The sequence below is a fragment of the Podarcis pityusensis genome (assembly GCF_964106645.2).
Source record: "Podarcis pityusensis genome assembly, chromosome: 6".
NCBI lineage: Eukaryota > Metazoa > Chordata > Lepidosauria > Squamata > Lacertidae > Podarcis > Podarcis pityusensis.
This window is the reverse complement of record NC_138030.1, coordinates 6,711,368-6,730,401: the sequence shown is the minus strand read 5'-3', so window position 1 is coordinate 6,730,401 and position 19,034 is coordinate 6,711,368.

The window sequence follows — 19,034 nt, the reverse complement described above, 5'->3', positions numbered from 1 at the left end:
CCCCCAAATACCAAGGAACCACTTGGGCTCCACAAGAGAGGGTGCTCAAGAGAGAGAACGTCACCATCCCATTTCATCTTGCCATTTCATAGCAAGAACAGGACTTTGATGGGATCATCAGCTTTCTCTGTTGCAAAATCCCCCAGAGCATGCAGGAATGCATCAGGTTCCACCAGTCTCTGGGAGGGGGTCATCCAAATGGGCCCTCACCCTTATAGGGGAGAATTGCTGCTACCTCTCCAAACTTTGACAGATAATGGTCCAGCCATGGCAAGGGAGTGCATGTACCTCTACTCCATCTCTCATATCACTTGGGGTAAAGACAACATCAAGGGTAGTCTGGTGTTGGATCAATGACCATTTGAGACAGCCCAAAAGTTGTAATGGAGGTCATGAAGTCTCACGCCTGCCCAATGACAGCCTCTGTGTGAACGTTGAAGTCACCCAGAATTATCATCGTAGGGTTCTCCAACATGACACCATAGACCTCAGCCTCCATCCAGGTACAAAACATTATTACATATTCCACCCAGGCAAAAGCATTCATGGAAGGAGCAGAGCAGGGACCCTGAAGGGCATCGGAAAGGGGTGTGGACTGGGAAAGGCTCTGAAGGCTATAGAAAAATAGGGCCACATTTGGTTTTCAGGTCTGAGGCTCCCTACCTGTGTCCTATAGAATAACTATTATCACTAGGAATCTTCTCCAAATGCTCAGCTGAAAACAGATTCCCTGCAATTTCAAGCATCTCTTCTAGCCTGCCTTCTGGAACAACAGAGATCAAGCCCACTCCATCTTCTGCATGACAGCTCTCCAGATATCTGAAGGCAGCTATCAGTTCTCCACTTAATCTTCTCTCCTCCAGGCTAAACGTACCCAGCTCTTTCACCTGCTCCTCCAGAGACAGACCCATCACCATCCTGACTGAATTCAAATTAAAAGGATTTTATGTATTTTATTTCTCTTATCCAGTTTCCTTTTGCACTGGCTGCTCTTGCCTCTCTGGGATGCTGCCTTAGAAACTCAGGAAACTGTTTTATATAGAGGTTTTGTGGGTAGGTAGTTCCCGTATCTGGAAGATGGGCCATTTGCTTGTTCTGAGTGGGATTGTACAACCTTCAAAGGAGCAGGTATGTAGCTCCTGGGCACATCCTTGCCATTAGAAGACCCCAGTGGCTACGAGTGTATTTTGCCAGTTTCACCTGATATCCCAGCTATGGCCATCCATATCTAGATCAGGATAAATATGGTCCATGCATTAGTAACCTCAAGACTGCATTACTGCACTGCACTCTTGCCACGAATTCTGCAGTACTACTAGGGTCAGGCTTGGGTTGGCAAGCCCTGATGCAAGAGGGGGGGAAGCTAGGAAAAACAGCGGGAAGGCCTGGATGGTGAGGAGCTGAGCTGCTGAAGGGAGCGCTCCTCTTTCTACTCAGACTTCAGTTGCTTGCGAGGAGGGATCAAGGATGCTTGGCCTCCCTCCCTTGCTTTTCTGCAAAGTGGACAGTCTCAGTGGGAGACTCATGAGGGCTCTGTGCAGCCAAGGGGTGAGCCAGAACCAGAGGTGGTGGTGACTGAAGAGGAACCTCAACAGAAGAGTACAGTCTTGCCACCTAAAACCAGACACTGCCTTTGCATAAGGGAGCAGATCCACCCAGCCCAAAGAAGCACATTTTTGCAGCCCCCTACAGCCTTGCAGGATGAGTGAGCCTTGTGAGAGAGCACACCACACCTCATCTTTAAAAGCTTGGCAAATGGGGTGTGGAAACTGGTTTGGGCATCTTTGTTGCTTCTGCTCAATTCTGAACTTCTGGCCCTTCTTGTCACTTCATTGTGACATCAGCGGATTGGCAGATGAGTGCCCTTGCCCACCTGTCAAACCTGGCCCTGGAGTGGGTGGGTAGGGGAGAAAACAATACAGCCAGTTAGCCAGATTCAGCTCCAATGCCCCAGATTTCAGCATTCCACCAGGCAGGATTTGGATTATGTGGAATGGTCCAACCTTCAAATTCAAGGTCAGAAACGGGCCCTAGATTCATCAGGGCCCATCAGACAGCAAGCTCAGAACATATCAAAAACACAAGTAAACTGATGCCCACAGCATATGTTTCCGATGTGCTCAGCTACCTCCTGACAGCAGCCATGCTTCATTAATGGTCCAGGAGAAGGGAGAGCACCACAGTGGCAGTTGCTAGGCAACCACATCCCACATGTTCTTTTCTGTAGGATGCAGAAATATCGCCAGGCCAGCACTGGAGCTTGCAAGTGTTTTCTAAGAAAGTTGGTTGGGGTCATTCAGCAGATGGTTGCAAACTGTCCCTTGCTCCCAAGAGCATAGTCATTTACCAAGGCCGCAACATTTACCATAAACAGAGACATCATTTCCTTTACAAGTCTGGGAGAGATTTTTTCTTCCTGCCAGACACTGCATGCATTTTATGATACAAATAGAATCTTGACCATCATGCGTTCGTTGCAGGGAAAGAACCCTGCCCCACTAAATATTTACAATAGGATGTGCAGAATCCCACCCCCTTGGGAAACGTGATTCTCATTGAAATGTTCTGGTCCTCCTTCATAAGTTGCATTTCATACTTACGGCTAAAACAGGGAGGGAGATGGAAGGGGGATGTCCTGTGGTCCTACCCCCAGTGTGACTGTTCCCACAATCAGGCACCTGTAGACTTTATCTTCAGACCATCATTGGATGTCCAAAGGTCAGGATGGGTGGAGCCCTGCTCCCTTCCAGATGTTCCTGGACTCCATCTCCCTTGAGCCAAATGGTCAAGGATAATGGGAGTTGTAGCCCAGGAACATTTGGAGGTCCCACCACATGTTGTTGGACTACAATGCTCAATAGACCAAAGCAACATGGCCAAGGTCAGAATGATGGGATTTCTCGTCTAGGAACATCTAGAGGGCGCCATGTTCAGGAAGGCCACCTGATTACATGTGGGGAAACTTCTAAATTGAGCCTCTGGTCCTCTCAAGTCCTCAGATCATGAATCTCAGGATAGGTCTATTAGTCATGGTGGCTAAATGGAACTTCCAGGTTCGGAGTTAGGGTACCACCAAATACCAGCTGCAAGGGGAAAATGCCAAAGGAGGGCTACTGCCTTTCTGCCCTGCCTGTGGGCTTCCTAGAGACATCTGGATGACCACTGCTGGGAACAGAATACTGGATCAGACAGACCTTTGCACTCTACTGCTTTTCTTGAGTTATCCAAACTTGCCTTTCAGTTTTGCCTTAGAAGAATATTGGTGGCAGATGACCTGCCCAAGTAGAAAGCTTCAGGTTTTATTTTGGGCAAAATGAGAAACAAGAGCTGGGTGGGAGGAGGAACAAGTCTATGAATTGAATGGCAGGGCAGCCGTGTGTGTGTGTGTGTGTGTGTGTGTGTGTGTGTGTGTTGATACTGCACAGCCTTGAGAAGCCATAACCAGCTTTTCCTGCCCCCAGGCTATAAGTGACCTTTGAGCTTGGGTGCCCCTAATTTCAGAAATGAAGCTGTTTCCAGAAGGTTTCTTTGGGTGGGTTTGGGGTGAGGGTGGGGAGGCAGGCAGGCAGCTCCCACAAAACCATCTCTTGATGGTATCAGGTGGTTTGGAGTGCTAGTCCCTCTGAGGAGTTCCCCCCCCGCTCAGTTTTTAGTTTCAGGATAGCAATGAACCAACCAAGTCATGCACCCAGCACCCAAGAGAAAGAGAGAGAGAAGGAGAGAAAGAGAGAAGGGGTGGGTGGGGGATGAGAGGGAATTGAAAGGAGAAGTCCCACGGCCATCAAAAAAGTAAGAAGTACAAAGTCCTTGCCTGCTTTCCTTCGGAGTCTTCTTCTCTCAAAATGTCTGCTGAGGGTAGAAGTGGAGATTGCCTTCCAGGTCTCCTTCTCCTTTCATCACCACCGTTCTTTGATGGGCTTCCTTTTGTTTGCAACCCCCTGCCCGCCCCAAGCAAAATCCCACCCCACCACCCTGAGATATAGTTGCAGCCCCACTGCCCTTCTCAGACCTCCACCCCCACAGCTGCAAAACAAATAGGTCTTTTGCTTTATTACAAACCAGCCCCCCCCCCAAACCCCAAACACTTCCCTTATGGGAAGGAACAACAGAAAAACCGGGCTAAGGACAAAAAAGAAAAGAGAGATGGGGGGGGGGAAATGAAATCTTGGCTGAGAAGAGGGGCTTCTCCTCCTCCTCCTCCTCCTCCTCCTCCTCCCCCCCTTTCCGCAAAGCATGAATAAACCTTGCATTTCCATGAGTTATTCATGAATAATTCATGGCTGGGGTGTGGTGTGGGGGGAAAATGCATGATTAATTCAGGTTCATGCATTATTCAGGAATAATTCTCGAACATTCCTGGTTAATTCATGTTTGCCGAGGGAGCGGGTGAGTCACATCGCTGGCGCTCGGCTCCCCGAGATGGAGGGAGGCAGCGAGGGAGGGGTGCGCCCCCATGGCAAAGTTGTGTCAAGGGATGCCCCAAAATATTCTTTTGGAACCTTCTGAAATATGACAAAATAAGGAAGGGTGGGTGGGCTGTTGTTGTTTTTCCATCTTTTCCTGGGTCCTCGAGGGGAGAAAGAGAATCTCACAGGTGACAGAGAACCAGAACTGTGAATTCCTTCGGGATGACTTGCAGCCTCTTCTAATGTGTTTTTGAGGGGTTGCAAAACAAATAAATAAAATAAAAGCCTCTTTGACCTGCAAAAGTGGCCATCCACTCATTAGCATGTCTCTCACTCTCGCTCTTGCTCTCACTTCATTTCCCCTGCTCACAGTGGCATCATCCACACAGGCCAGTCAAATGGGATGCCCAAGGCTGAGATGTTATTTGCATCATGCATCACCTGGATGGCCGTGGAGCCAGTGCCTATGCGTGGATGTGTAGGAAACTGCTGGCTGGTAAGGCCAGGCTTGCTGCTCCTGTCGGTCCTTTCCCCTCGAGCAAGATGGCACCTTCTTTTCGCACTCAGAAGCAACACGCATCCTGCAAACCAAATCATCCTGGAGAAGAGTGACTACTGGGGTGCCACAGGGTTCTGTCTTGGGCCCGGTCTTATTCAACATCTTTATCAACAACTTGGATGATGGACTCAAGGGCATCCTGATCAAATTTGCAGATGACACCAAACTGGGAGGGGTGGCTAACACCCCAGAGGACAGGATCACACTTCAAAACGACCTTGACAGATTAGAGAACTGGGCCAAAACAAACAAGATGAATTTTAACAGGGAGAAATGTAAAGTATTGCACTTGGGCAAAAAAAATGAGAGGCACAAATACAAGATGAGGGACACCTGGCTTGAGAGCAGTACATGTGAAAAGGATCTAGGAGTCTTGGTTGACCACAAACTTGACATGAGCCAATAGTGTGACGCGGCAGCTAAAAAAGCCAATGCAATTCTGGGCTCCATCAATAGGAGTATAGCATCTAAATCAAGGGAAGTAATAGTGCCACTGTATTCTGCTCTGGTCAGACCTCACCTGGAGTACTGTGTCCAGTTCTGGGCACCACAGTTCAAGAAGGACACTGACAAACTGGAACGTGTCCAGAGGAGGGCAACCAAAATGGTCAAAGGCCTGGAAACGATGCCTTATGAGGAACGGCTAAGGGAGCTGGGCATGTTTAGCCTGGAGAAGAGGAGGTTAAGGGGTGATATGATAGCCATGTTCAAATATATAAAAGGATTTCACATAGAGGAGGGAGAAAGGTTGTTTTCTGCTGCTCCAGAGAAGCAGACACGGAGCAATGGATCCAAACTACAAGAAAGAAGATTCCACCTAAACACTAGGAAGAACTTCCTGACAGTAAGAGCTGTTCGACAGTGGAATTTGCTGCCAAGGAGTGTGGTGGAGTCTCCTTCTTTGGAGGTCTTTAAGCAGAGGCTTGACAACCATATGTCAGGAGTGCTCTGATGGTGTTTCCTGCTTGGCAGGGGGTTGGACTCGATGGCCCTTGTGGTCTCTTCCAACTCTATGATTCTATGATTCTAAAATAATAATGCCAGCAAAGATTTACAAGAACTGAGCAAGCTTGCTAACGAAGATATGGGGAGGGAAGGCTTGGCTCTGTCATCAAAGGATGCTGCAAAAGGAGAATCTATGGGCCTGTGCTACTCCAGGTTCCAACCTGACTATGGCAGCTTCAGTGGGGGAAGAAAGATTTTGTTTGTAAGCCCATTTTTGCAAATATTTGATTTTTTAGTCCTGGGTTCCCATGCAACCAGGGTAGTAGAATCATAGAATCATAGAGTTGGAAGAGACCACAAGGGCCATCGAGTGTCACCCATCTTGTATTTGTGCCTCTCATTTTTTTTGCCCAAGTGCAATACTTTACATTTCTCCCTGTTAAAATTCATCTTGTTTGTTTTGGCTCAGTTCTCTAATCTGTCAAGGTCGTTTTGAAGTGTGATCCTGTCCTCTGGGGTGTTAGCCACCCCTCCCAGTTTGGTGTCATCTGCAAATTTGATCAGGATGCCCTTGAGTCCATCATCCAAGTTGTTGATAAAGATAAAAAAAATCCTTCCAGTAGCACCTTTAAGACCAACTAAGTTAGTTCTTGGTATGAGCTTTCGTGTGCAAGCACACTTCTTCAGATACCTGAAGAAGTGTGCTTGCACACGAAAGCTCATACCAAGAACTAACTTAGTTGGTCTTAAAGGTGCTACTGGAAGGATTTTTTTTATTTTGACTATGGCAGACCAACACGGCTACCTATCTGTAGTTGATAAAGATGTTGAATAAGACCGGGCCCAAGACAGAACCCTGTGGCACCCCACTAGTCACTCTTCTCCAGGATGAAGAGGAACCATTGATGAGCACCCTTTGGGTTCGGTCAGTCAGCCAGTTACAAACCCACTGAGTGGTAGCATAGTCAAGACCACATTTTACCAGCTTCCTTACAAGAATATCATGGGGCACCTTGTCAAATGCCTTGCTGAAATCAAGGTAGGCTGCAAGTAGGTTGCAGTGGGGGGAAAGATCATTGCTGTAGATGAGACGAAGGCTGAGGAGATCATGGATCAGGGCTGTCATCTGCTGATGTTTGTAGTCAAGTTTGCTATCCATTCTTTGCCAGTACATTTCTCTCTCCCTCCCTCTACCCTAGTGTTCCGGAACCCTAATAATTACACAAATGAGGAATTTTGCCAGATGCAGTTCCTCAAATTCTTAAAACACGATGATGGGGAAAGCAAAACAGATGGGAAGAAGAAGAAGAAGAAGAAGAAGAGTCTGGATCTGATATCCCCCTATCTCACTACCCTAAGGAATCTCATAGATGCTAACAATCTCCTTTCCCTTCGTCCCCCACAACAAACACTCTGTGAGGTGAGTGAGGCTGAGAGACTTCAGAGAAGTGTGACTAGCTCAAGGTCACCCAGCAGCTGCATGTGGAGGAGTGGGGAAGTGAACCCGGTTCACCAGATTACGAGTCTACAACTCCAACCCTGGCATCCTCTATTTTTGCTCATGATTGCCAGTACAAATCTGACCCAAATCTGGGGGAATTGGCTAACCACTAGGACGAATGTATGAAAACACGGCTAATCCTAAATTGCAGCTACAACAAAGTCAGGTGCTCTAACTGCCAAAAGTATTGGAAGCTGATCTGATGCTGTCACACCCATTCACTTTCCTATATTTGGGGCAGGATCCTCTTAAGGCTGAAAGTGTTTGTGCATTCTCTGTAGGCAGAACCCTTGTTCTCTTCGCTTTTGACTCCTCCTGGAGATGATGGGAGAGGTTTCTCCACCTCCTGAGAGGTGGCTGAGTCCGGTGAAACATTGCTCTCTGGCAAGGGCAGACTTTGGTCTTTCAAATTTCAGCAGCACCCTGTGTGAGACCAAAATTTTGAGCCCCTTGTCTCTTGTATTCCATTCACTCAGCTCAATTCACTACGTCATAGTTATGACACCCTGCAGCGCCCCCTATGCTCAGCTCCCAGTGCAGTGGAACTGGTTGTGCTGCCCTAAATCTGCCTCTGTCTCTGGGAAGACAGAGTTCCGCCCAGCATCTGACAGCAACAGAGTGGACATGTTCAAGAGAGCCTCTGCTAAGTTTGGAGCTTGCAGCGCCCATCAAGGGGATGTAGAAGAGAGAGCAGACTTAGGACGCCCCCACCCATCCTCCGAAGCAGGCTAACCCAATCCCAGCAGAGACCTGCCCCCCATGTCCCACCGGAGCCTTCCCCTGGGGCCTCAGCCAATCTGCTTCATCCTGACACATCCAGTCCATGACACTCTCTCAGGAAGTGTTAGTGATGCTGCCATCAGGATGCTGCCACCAGGAGGTGGCCCCAATCCCTGCAGGTGAGCCACTCCTGCTACAGCCTCATCCCATTCTAGCACCCCCCCCCCCGGATGGACTAGCGATGAATGTGTTTAAGTATTCTGAGAATGAAGATGCTGTTGGAATACGGCACATGCATGGCATCAAAATTTCTGAAATGCGTTGGCAGCCGATTCACCGAAAGCAATATAGCTTTGGTACTTCTGCCAATGGGCCAGATGACTTGACTAAATGGTTGTGCTGGTGGGAGCCAGCACAATACATACAGCTTATGGAATTGGGCTCCCTGCACTCTCCTTCCCCTGCCCCCACCCACCAAAATTGGCCAGGTGGGTTGGGAGAACCCACAAAGCCACAGGGGAAGAGGGGGAGATTGTTCAGTCTGGAAAGTAGGAATGCTTGCACTGGTGGAATGATCCCCTAATGTGACACTGAATTCTACCCTATAATTTTAGGATACTGCTTGCTTGACAGAGCAGCAATCTTCAGATTTGCCTCACTCAGCAATCAGGCCACTCCTTTCAACAACTCAGTCTCAGCAATGGCCTAAAAAGAAAATCCCACAGAATTTTTCTGCCATGCTGATGGAAACAAATAAGTGACAAATCAGTGTCTGTTTAAGAAGGCCTTTTCCAGACTGTCACTATTTGCCAAATGGGATGCCATTGGGTACCAGCAAGTTCAGGTCACACTGTTAAAGCAGATCAGTTCTCTTGCATAACACACCTGCTTAAATAAAGAACTGTAAAGAAATTGACAGGGGTATGCAATAGAAGGAGTATATAATCCTGTGCCCGAATCTTTTTCTCTCCTCTCATTTTGCCTATTGTGATCATTATCCCTGCCTCATCTAGGTGCTCCCAGAGGTGAACTAACGTTAGTAGCTAGGTGATGCAAAATGCAGTCACAAGGACTTTGCATTGTTTGTTTTGCAGTGGATAACCTGGAGCCCTGCAGATGTTGTCTTGACACTGGCTGAGGCTGACGGCAGTCCGACATCTGGAAGGAGATAGGTTACACCTCAATTTTGCAGGATATTGGGGGGTTTGGGGGGGAATAATAGCATTTATCCATCATTTATTACTAAATGTGTCAAAGCCACTTACAATTACAAAAGCATAAATGAAGCAAAATTTAAAACACACACACACACACACACACACACACACACCCCTAACTAAAAGTGCCCATCCTGCAATAACATGAAAGGACAAATCCTACCCTATTAAAAGATGGACACCAATGCAGGCTTGGTTGTCTTCATACCCCATGACCTCATGGTGCCCCCCAAAAGATGCTAAGGATAGTGCCAGGCACCATGTCTCTGGAGACAGTGCTCCACAATCAGGGTGCCAACACTGAAAAGGCCCATTTTTGTGTGGCTACGCTCTGCAGCTCCCTTGAAGGTTGTGCCCAAAGAGATGAGAAATGCATCTGAATGTAATAAAGGCCACGGCAATTGGATGAGAGCACATTATCTTGCCAGAATTACTGCTCTGGAAGCCAGAGTGTTTGCCCAAAGCTGCCATTCTGAAAATGTGACTGGGGAGAGGATCTCTGGCCAAACAGTTCAACTCCAAGGAGTCCACTGCCCAGCAGAGAGGAATCGTGTCCCAGTTAATTTGGTTCATGAGCCAGACCAATGCAGGGGAGCCACTTGTCACAGGTACTTTTGCTGAGATCATGGTTTTTTTCATAGCACCAGAACAAGACAAGAGACCTCAAGTTATCTTGGTGCTTTAAAATTGTCACTCTTTCTTGGGGGTCAAGCAGGAATTTTTTGCCTGTTTCATATTGTAGAATTGAAAGGGTTTGTAGTCCTGATTTGGGTAGCTGGCACTCTTTGCTCACTTTGGCAGGAAACACAGACAAGAAAGATGTAATTCAGGAGACCTTGGTAAGTCCCCTGAGGCACCTGCTTGGTCAACAAACCCTCCAGGTGTCCCTATTTTCCAGGAACATCTCTCTTTTAGAGAAGCCATCCTAGTTTCCAATTCAATCCCGGAATGTCCCACTTTTCCTTAGGATGTCCCTATTTTCATTCCATCGTTCTGCCCAGACACTGAGGTCTAGCTCCGAGGGCCTTCTGGCGGCTCCCTCGCTGCGAGAAGCCAAGCTACAGGGAACCAGGCAGAGGGCCTTCTCGGTAGTGGCATCCACCCTGTGGAACGCCCTCCCACCAGATGTAAAAGAGAAAAACAACTACCAAACTTTTAGAAGAGAACTGAAGGCAGCCCTGTTTAGGGAAGCTTTTAATGTTTAATAGGTTGTTGTAATTTAGTGTTCTGTTGGAAGCCGCCCAGAGTGGCTGGGGAAACCCAACCAGACGGGTGGGGTATAAATAATAAATTATTATTATTATTATTGGCAAAATGTTGGAGGGTATGGAGTTATCTGACCCCCCGAGCCACCTGAAGGCAATTTTGTATAGGGAAGGTTTTTTTTTTTTAAGTGTTTTATGTTTCATTATGTTTTTATATATGTTGGAAGCTGCCCAGAGTGGCTGGGGCAACCCAGTAAGATGTGTGGGGTATAAATAGTAAAATTATCATTATGGAATGGGACATCCCTATTTTCATCAGAGAAATGTTGGAAGGAACTTGTCATTGCTGGTTGGCCCAAATAACCTAAGAAGAGCCTGCTACATCAGACCAAAGCCGCATCTTTGGAGCCGGTGTGGTGTAGTGGTTAAGAGCGGTGGACTCATAATCTGGTGAACTGGGTTCGCTTCCCCACTCCTCCACATGCAGCTGCTAGGTGACCCTGGGCTAGTCACACTTCTCAGAAGTCTCTCAGCCTCACTCACATCACAAAGAGTTTGTTGTGGGTGAGGAAGGGAAAGGAGAATGTTAGCCACTTTGAGACTCCTTCGGGTAGTGAGAAAGCGGGATATCAAATCCAAACTCTTCATCTAATCCACCATCCTATTTTCACAGTGGCCAACCAGATGCCCGAGTGCAACAGCAACCCTCTCTTGGTTTGTGATTCCTGGCAACTGGCTTTTGGAGGTATTCTGGCAGTGGAAATAGAGTCGAGGGAAGGAAGATTTCCTCAGGTACTTGATGCTTTGCCCCACTGATTTGTCACCAGTGCAGAGGGGTGAAGCTGACAAGAAGTGCTTGCATATATTTATTGATGCGGGCTATGAGAGGCATAGATCTATGACTTCATGGACCCAGTGAAAGGAGCCAGGGTTGATCTGCCCTATGGGGAAGTCAAGAGGACCATTTCCTACCATCTTCTTCGGTGAGGCCGCCTGCTGTTCATGTTATTCTGAAGTTTCTCACTGCTTTGTGCTAAATGCTGCCTTGTATTTAATAGCCTGACTCTAATTCCATTCACATGCCTGACGTCTTTATTCTGATAAGGAGGTGTGGGTGCAAAGGTCAGCATTTCTACTCCGTGTGATGGTTTTGAAGCCTGCTTCCTTGACTGATGATATTTGAAAAGGATTCTAGGTTAGGAAAGGAGGATGCTTATACATTCAGTGACATTAAAAATAAAAAGCTATTCAGCATGTCTATCCAGGGTCTCCTGTACCTACTTATTAAAGGAAATGTCACTTGTGGCAGAAATTAATAGACTTCTGATGGAACACTCTTTGCAATCTTAAGGTACATGAATGTTGTTGGAATTTGGAGTCTATGGAGCTCCGTAGAACTGGAGAATAGAAGTCCACAGAATACAATTGCCTGGGAGATATGTGCTGGGGTTCTGATTTATTCACCAATTCTGCCTTGGTAATCCTTATGTGAATAGATGACTACTGTCTGGGGACTCTTTGTAGTCTTCTACAGATGCAATAATATTGGATGCTGAGACTGAGGGATGTTTCTCCAGCAAGAATTAACGCAGCTGTTGAAAGGTATAACAATAAACTTTCAGATTTGAAGACACTTCCCCTAACAATAGCTATGCTAACTGGTGGTGCCCAGGAGTGCCTGGCGTGCTCTGGTCCATGGGGTCACAAAGAGTTGGACAATGGCACCCGCGACATAATGTGATGTCGTGTTATGTCGGCACTGCCGCAGCGGCGTTTCTGGGCCTACAAATCCTATCAAGTCCAGCCAGCATAGTCATTGAGAGTTATAGTCCAGCAATGTCCAGAGGAATCACATGTGCTTTATCCTTTCTGGCGTGTTCCAGCACCCTATTAATTTTTGTCCGTTTCTACTTTTCCAGATCTACAGTATCCCTTTTGAGATTACACAACATCCTGGATTGATGATACAGCTTGCCATTGCAGGTTTATTCAAGCAGTTAAGACAATTTTTATAGACAGGTATTTTACGATTAAAGTTATATTATTGGGAGCAGTACTGGCTCTCATGCCTTTGAACCTACCCTTCTGTGTGTGTTTTGCATTTTATCACTGTATTTTATTATTTCAGTTTGCATTTTTTCATATTTATATTCTGAGAATTCCAATTGAAAATCAGACAGCAAATCATTTATCTGCAAATGAAAAACACTGCACACAATATTCCATATGTGGCTGCACCATATATTTTTATGAATGCATTGCCATACTGACAATCTAATTTTAAAATCCTAATAATCTCCAGTACAGAGTGTGCCATTTTCTATTGCTACCATCACTGAGTTGATGCTATCCATCACTACTACTAAGTCTCTTCCCTAGTTGGCCACTGCCAGTTTAGGGCCCATCCTATGTTGAGATTATCCCACAACGAAGAACTTGATAGATCAGGCCAACATCTTGCTCTTGTTAAGTGTAGTGACTTGGTTCACAGAAATTGTAAATGCTTGTATGCATTAAAGGTAAAGGTAAAGGGACCCCTGACCATCAGGTCCAGTTGTGGCCGACTCTGGGGATGCGGTGCTCATCTCGCTTTATTGGCCGAGGGAGCCGGCGTACAGCTTCCGGGTCATGTGGCCAGAATGACTAAGCCGCTTCTGGCGAACCAGAGCACCGCACGGAAACGCCGTTTACCTTCCCGCCGGAGCGGTACCTATTTATCTACTTGCACTTTGACGTGCTTTCGAACTGCTAGGTTGGCAAGAGCAGGGACCGAACAACGGGAGCTCACCCCGTCGTGGGGATTCAAACCACCGACCTTCTGATCGGCAAGTCCTAGGCTCTGTGGTTTAACCCACAGCACCACCCGTGTCCCATTGTATGCATTGCCATGTGTTTAAATTTGATTGGTTGATAATTGAATTCTAGAAAGTAGTTCTCATGTGATTGGCTAATGTTGGTCACATGGGAGGTATCTAGTGAAGGAGAGACTCCTTTTTTATGCGAAGCAAGGTGACTGTGTTTTAGAATCCACTGTGAACACTGCTAAGTAGAATAGAGTGCTGGAGTGCTTCTTTTCTTGAAAGAAAGAGAGCAAAGCTGCAGGAGAAGGTAAAATGAAAACCTTTCATAGGAGCTACAAGACATGCCCTAATTGAGATACAGAATGCTGAGTGCTGAGCTCTGGAGAGGAAACAACAGCCGTTTGGAAGTTAGAAGAACAGACTGTAAGCCCATGTTTGGAGAAGCATGTGACTGTAAACATGTTTTAATTCATTGCTAAGTTTCTGCAAGAAAAGGTTTTGAATGTTAAAGTCTGGACATTGGTTTAATTTCCAAAGAAGGGTGTCAGTCATATATACAATGTAAGCTTCTTAGGTGTGTTTTTGCTAACCTTATTCCATCAGTTCTCACAGTGGTCAACCACATGTGTGGGGGAAACTAGCAAGCGGGATCTTGTGGGTTCGAACCCCACATTGGGCAAAGGTTTCTTGCATTGCAGGGAATTGGACTAGATGATACTCACGGTCTCTTCCAACTCTACAGTTCTATGATTCTTTGATCTGAGTGCAACAGAACTCTCCCCTCCTGCAGTTTATAGCAACTGGTATACAGAAGCATACTGCATCCGAAAGAAAGGTAAAACACACTAACTTGGATACAGAAGCCATTGATAGTCACCTCCTTCATGAGTTCATCTAAACCTATTTTTGGAGTCTATGGAGCTCCGTAGAACTGGAGAATAGAAGTCCACAGAATACAATTGCCTGGGAGATATGTGCTGGAGTTCTGATTTATTCACCAATTCTGCCTTGGTAATCCTTATGTGAATAGATGAATACTGTCTGGGGAGTCTTTGTAGTCTTCTACAGATGCAATAATATTGGATGCTGAGACTGAGAGATGTTTCTCCAGCAAGAATTAACGCAGCTGTTGAAAGGTATAACAATAAACTTTCAGATTTGAAGACGCTTCCCCTAACAATAGCTATGCTAACTGGTGGTGCCCAGGAGTGTCTGGCGTGCTCTGGTCCATGGGGTCACAAAGAGTTGGACAATGGCACCCGCGACATAATGTGATGTCGCGTTATGTCAGCACTGCCGCAGCGGCGTTTCTGGGCCTACAAATCCTATCAAGTCCAGCCAGCATAGTCATTGAGAGTTATAGTCCAGCAATGTCCAGAGGAATCACATGTGCTTTATCCTTTCTGGCGTGTTCCAGCACCCTATTAATTTTTGTCCGTTTCTACTTTTCCAGATCTACAGTATCCCTTTTGAGATTACACAACATCCTGGATTGATGATACAGCTTGCCATTGCAGGTTTATTCAAGCAGTTAAGACAATTTTTATAGACAGGTATTTTACGATTAAAGTTATATTATTGGGAGCAGTACTGGCTCTCATGCCTTTGAACCTACCCTTCTGTGTGTGTTTTGCATTTTATCACTGTATTTTATTATTTCAGTTTGCATTTTTTCATATTTATATTCTGAGAATTCCAATTGAAAATCAGACAGCAAATCATTTATCTGCAAATGAAAAACACTGCACACAATATTCCATATGTGGCTGCACCATATATTTTTATGAATGCATTGCCATACTGACAATCTAATTTTAAAATCCTAATAATCTCCAGTACAGAGTGTGCCATTTTCTATTGCTACCATCACTGAGTTGATGCTATCCATCACTACTACTAAGTCTCTTCCCTAGTTGGCCACTGCCAGTTTAGGGCCCATCCTATGCTGAGATTATCCCACAACGAAGAACTTGATAGATCAGGCCAACATCTTGCTCTTGTTAAGTGTAGTGACTTGGTTCACAGAAATTAAAAAATCCTTCCAGTAGCACCTTTAAGACCAACTTGCTACTGGAAGGATTTTTTTATTTTGACTATGGCAGACCAACACGGCTACCTATCTGTAACTGGATTCACAGAAATTGTAAATGCTTGTATGCATTAAAGCTAAAGGTAAAGGTAAAGGGACCCCTGACCATCAGGTCCAGTCGCAAACGACTCTGGGGTTGCGGTGCTCATCTCGCTTTATTGGCCGAGGGAGCCGGCGTACAGCTTCCGGGTCATGTGGCCAGAATGACTAAGCCGCTTCTGGCGAACCAGAGCACCACACGGAAACGCCGTTTACCTTCCCGCCGGAGCGGTACCTATTTATCTACTTGCACTTTGACGTGCTTTCGAACTGCTAGGTTGGCAAGAGCAGGGACCGAACAACGGGAGCTCACCCCGTCGTGGGGATTCAAACCACCGACCTTCTGATCGGCAAGTCCTAGGCTCTGTGGTTTAACCCACAGCACCACCCGCGTCCCATTGTATGCATTACCATGTGTTTAAATTTGATTGGTTGATAATTGAATTCTAGAAAGTAGTTCTCATGTGATTGGCTAATGTTGGTCACATGGGAGGTATTTAGTGAAGGAGAGACTCCTTTTTTATGTGAAGCAAGGTGACTGTGTTTTAGAATCCACTGTGAACACTGCTAAGTAGAATAGAGTGCTGGAGTGCTTCTTTTCTTGAAAGAAAGAGAGCAAAGCTGCAGGAGAAGGTAAAATGAAAACCTTTCATAGGAGCTACAAGACATGCCCTAATTGAGATACAGAATGCTGAGTGCTGAGCTCTGGAGAGGAAACAACAGCTGTTTGGAAGTTAGAAGAACAGACTGTAAGCCCATGTTTGGAGAAGCATGTGACTGTAAACATGTTTTAATTCATCGCTAAGTTTCTGCAAGAAAAGGTTTTGAATGTTAAAGTCTGGACATTGGTTTAATTTCCAAAGAAGGGTGTCAGTCATATATACAATGTAAGCTTCTTAGGTGTGTTTTTGCTAACCTTATTCCATCAGTTCTCACAGTGGTCAACCACATGTGTGGGAGAAACTAGCAAGTGGGATCTTGTGGGTTCGAACCCCACATTGGGCAAAGGTTTCTTGCATTGCAGGGAATTGGACTAGATGATACTCACGGTCTCTTCCAACTCTACAGTTCTATGATTCTTTGATCTGAGCGCAACAGAACTCTCCCCTCCTGCAGTTTATAGCAACTGGTATACAGAAGCATACTGCATCCGAAAGAAAGGTAAAACACACTAACTTGGATACAGAAGCCATTGATACTCACCTCCTTCATGAGTTCATCTAAACCTCTTTTACAGCCATCCAAGTTGAAGCTGTCTATGGAGGCGCAGGTCAATTCTGTATCCAGGGCAGCTGTCGACCAGCTTCATCTGGTACACAGGCTGAGACCCTACCTGCCCACAGACTGACTCACCAGAATGGTGCATGCTCTAGTTATCTCCCGTTTGGACTACTGCAATGTGCTCTATGTGGGTCTAAATTTGAAGGTGACCCAGAAACCACAACTAATCCAGAATGCAGCAGCTAGACTGGTGACTGGGGGCAGCTGCTGAGAGCCTACATAGGCTCCCAGTACGTTTCCGAGCACAATTCAAAGTGTTGGTGCTGGCCTTTAAAGCCCTAAACGGCCCCGGTTCTGTATACCTGAAGCAGCGTCTCCACCTCCATCGTTCTGCCCGGACACTGAGGTCCAGTGCCAAGGGCCTTTTGGCAGTTTCCTCACTGCGAGAGGCAAAGCTACAGGGAACCAGGCAGAGGGCCTTCTCGGTAGTGGCGCCCACCCTGTGGAATGCCCTCCCATCAGATGTCAAAGAGATAAACAACTACCTGACATTTAGAAGACATCTGAAGACAGCCCTGTTCAGGGAAGTTTTTAATGTGTGACATTTTGATGTATTTTTAATCTTTGTTGGAAGCTGCCCAGAGTGGCTGGGGAAACCCAGCCAGATGGGCGGGGTACAAATAATTTATTATTATTATTATTATTATTATTATTATTATTATTATTATTATTAATGTACCACATCCGTTTTCAATACTGTGAGCTAAAAAGCGTAGGAGGGGTACTGCCTTTGTGACAGACTTGTGGACTTCCCAGAAGCACCTTCTTAGCTCAAGCTGGAAACTGAAATCTGTGCTAGACGAACTTTTGATCTGAGCAAGCAGGACTCTCCTTATGTTCTTAAGCATATGTAGGCAACAATTAACTGAACTGGGCTGCAGCAAGCATAGTTTTGCAAGAGTGAACTCTTAATTAGCAAAAGCTGCCTGAAAGTTATTGTTTGTGTGGGTGGCTACTGAGAGATTCATCTACAAGGGAGATGGGGACTGAGTCATAACCAAATGCTTCTCAGACAGAGGACCACCTGGTGCCATTCTCCAGTTTTTAATAAAGGCGCACACGGCTTCCATTTAAGCTCATGCTGGTAGGAACACAACAAAGCATTACTTGGAATAAAGGAGCTGTGAAAGCTTTTAAATAAATACAATTAGTGGAGCACCATTAATTATCGGGGAACTAGCAGCCTCATACCCAGTGTTGTTCGGAATTTCTAAGAAACCGAAAAACCTGTGTGGTTTTGAACCATCTTGATTCAAAATGGCACCCAGCTGTAGCCATACATAAACACCTGCTGCTTGATCTCAGGAACCATGGTGCAAAATGTTGTTACAATATCTTAGGAGGTGTTCTAATGCATAGACAAACAACTTTCCAAAACATATAGTTGTGATGCCTGGACATGACCTGGTCCCAGGCATGGAGCCCTTTGAGACTCCAGACATGCCACACACAGATTGATGGCTTTGGGAAACAGGCAGGGTCCCCTGAAACCAATATTGAGGACCCCCTTGAGGGGCCGTCTTGAGCTGGGACCTGATGGAGAACCCCTCAAGCTATCAGAAGAGGATGTTTATCCACCATTATGCAGTCCTGGAGAACACCAGCACTGAAAGGAACCAACTGGAACAGCAAAGTCATCGAGTGCATCTACATGTGGGAAGGTTGTGGATAGTAGGAGAGGATATATTGATTAAGTATTATCCTTCCTCACTCACGCTAGTGAGTTACATATAGCAGAGCTTATTCCCCTTTTACACAGCAAGAAGATAGTTGCAGATTCGTTTGGATTTCTTTAGTTAAGCAATCCAATCTGGCATGCCCAGATTGGAGTATATTCCTGGTAAGACCCCTTTGCTCCCTCTCAAAAAGAAATAAAGACACATGAGTCTTCCTTATAAGTAATGGAAAGTTTACTCACATTCAGTTCACAGTATGATCCCTGAAGGCAGGCTTTAGCTTGTAGTTACAGATACAGTGTGGCTTACATCCTTGTAAGGATGGGCCCATGTGCTGCTGGCAGAGAACCAGCAGACAGCATCAGGAGCAGTGGCCAAAATGGAAGAGAGAACATCAAGAGAGAGATGATTGCGTGACTGGGCCTTTTGTTAGGTCTGCAAAGGTCACGCCCACCTACCTGGTCACATGCAGGGGGAGGATGCTCCAGACCAGGTGGAACAGGAAATTCTACCTTGGCTGGATCAACAACCCCCTGTCTGTGTCCACTCTAGGCAAGCAAGGAATGTTGTATTTGACTGTTCCAATGGATTACAT